The following is a 2,500-nucleotide window of genomic DNA, read 5'->3' as shown; positions in this document are numbered from 1 at the left end:
GTCGAAAAATCTGCGCTGCCGATTTTCCCCGACGAACCTGCAGCTGCACAAATCCGCGCTGCCACTGCCCCATTGTCTGGACCAACAGTCTTTTCCATCAAGCCCTGGACTATAAATCGTCCAGACTCATCGCCAGCACCCGCTGCCGATTCTGCCGACTTTGCCGATTTCGTCGGCGCTGCCGATTCCAACACTGCACCCACCGTGTCTAAACCAGCGCTGTTTCGTCAGCGTGTCCCCTTGACGAATTTCCCTGCCTGGCCTGGACAGTCCATCTTCCAGCCCATGTTCATCGAAAAATCTGCGCTGCCGATTTCCCCGACGAACCTGCAGCTGCACAAATCTGCGCTGCCGATTTCCCCCCCTGTCGGCATGGCTGCCGCTGCCCCGATGTCCAGACCAACAGTCTTTTTTGTCGACTTTGCCGATTTTGTCCGCGCTGCCGATTCCAACACTACCCCCTGCATCCAAACCAGCATTGTTTCGTCAGCTCTTCCCCTGACGATTTTAGCCCTGTAACAAACAGTAGGCCTCCAATCCCGCCAACGGGAGCCAAGTTGATAGGGAAGAGAATTGAATGACGCGCCTGGTCCTCGCACCCCGCCACCCGAGGGGCCTTTTTCCTGGCAGCCTCTGAAAAACTCTAGCTTTCACGGTCCTCGCCGCCCCTCACCACCATGGCAGGCCTCTAATCCCACCCATCAGCAGTTGTAGCCGATAGGGCAGTGATTTGAATGACGCGTCGCGGGCCGCCGGGTCATCTCACCCGGCCATTAATTGGAGCGTTTTTGGCTGGCCGAGGATGGGGGGATGGATCTCTTCTTCCGAAAAAGCAAACAGTACATCGGGAGTTATGTTGACGGGGCATGGAATTGAATGACGCGTCGCGGGCCGCCGGGTCATCTCACCCGGCCATTAATTGGAGCGTTTTTGGCTGGCCGAGGATGGGGGGATGGATCTCTTCTTCCGAAAAAGCAAACAGTACATCGGGAGTTATGTTGACGGGGCATGGAATTGAATGACCCGTCGCGGGCCGCCGGGTCATCTCACCCGGCCATCCCGGGGAGCGTTTTTCCCGGCAGCATCGGGGAAACTCTTGCTTTCACTGCCCGCTGCCCAAGTCCCCACTCGCATCGGCCCCCCGCGCCAACAAGCCAACGCTGCCGAATCGGCAGACACTGCTGCCGAATCTGCCGACACTGCCCCGCGGGCTGCCACTGCCCCAGTGTCTAAACCAGCGGTCTTTCTCGTCGAGCCTTGGACTATCCAGCCCGTCCAGACCCATCGCCAGCACCCGCTGCCGATTCTGCCGACTTTGCCGATTTTCTCGGCGCTGCCGATTCCAACACTGCGCCCCCCGTGTCTGAACCAGCGCTGTTTCGTCAGCGTGTCCCCTCGACGAATTTTCCTGCCTGGCCTGGACAGTCCACCGTCCAGCCCGTGTTCGTCGAAAAATCTGCGCTGCCGATTCTGCCGACTTTGCCGATTTCGTCGGCGCTGCCGATTCCAACACTGCCCGCCGTGCCTGAACCAGCGCTGTTTCGTCAGCGTGTCCCCTCGACAAATTTTCCTGCCTGGCCTGGACAGTCCATCGCCCAGCCCATGTTCGTCGCAAAATCTGCGCTGCCGATTTTCCCCGACGAACCTGCAGCCGCACAAATCTGCGCTGCCGAATCTGCCGACACTGTCCCGCGGGCTGCCACTGCCCCAGTGTCTAAACCAGCAGTCTTTCTCGTCGAGCCTTGGACTATCCAGCCCGTCCAGACCCATCGCCAGCACCCGCTGCCGATTCTGCCGACTTTGCCGATTTCGTCGGCGCTGCCGATTCCACCACTGCCCGCCGTGCCTGAACCAGCGCTGTTTCGTCAGCGTGTCCCCTCGATGAATTTTCCTGCATGGCCCGGCCAGTCCAGCGTCCAGCCCATGTTCGTCGAAAAATCTGCGCTGCCGATTCTGCCGACTTTGCCGATTTCGTCGGCGCTGCCGATTCCAACACTGCCCGCCGTGCCTGAACCAGCGCTGTTTCGTCAGCGTGTCCCCTCGACAAATTTTCCTGCCTGGCCTGGACAGTCCATCGTCCAGCCCATGTTCGTCGAAAAATCTGCGCTGCCGATTTTCCCCGACGAACCTGCAGCCGCACAAATCTGCGCTGCCGAATCTGCCAACACTGTCCCGCGGGCTGCCACTGCCCCAGTGTCTCAACCTGCGGTCTTTCTCGTCGAGCCTTGGACTATCCAGCCCGTCCAGACCCATCGCCAGCACCCGCTGCCAATTCTGCCGACTTTGCCGGTTTCATCGGCGCTGCCGATTCCAACACTGCGCCCACCGTGTCTAAACCAGCGCTGTTTCTTCAGCGTGCCCCCTGACGAATTTTCCTGCCTGGCCCAGTCCAGCGTCCAGCCCCTGTTCGTCGAAAAATCTGCGCTGCCGATTCCCCCCTGTTGGCATGGCTGCCGCTGCCCCCTTGTCTGGACCAACAGTCTTTTCCGTCAAGCCCTGG

Source organism: Populus nigra, chromosome 2 (genome assembly GCF_951802175.1).
Source record: "Populus nigra chromosome 2, ddPopNigr1.1, whole genome shotgun sequence".
NCBI lineage: Eukaryota > Viridiplantae > Streptophyta > Magnoliopsida > Malpighiales > Salicaceae > Populus > Populus nigra.
The sequence above is the reverse complement of the archived record's forward strand: the minus strand, read 5'-3'. Positions refer to the sequence as shown.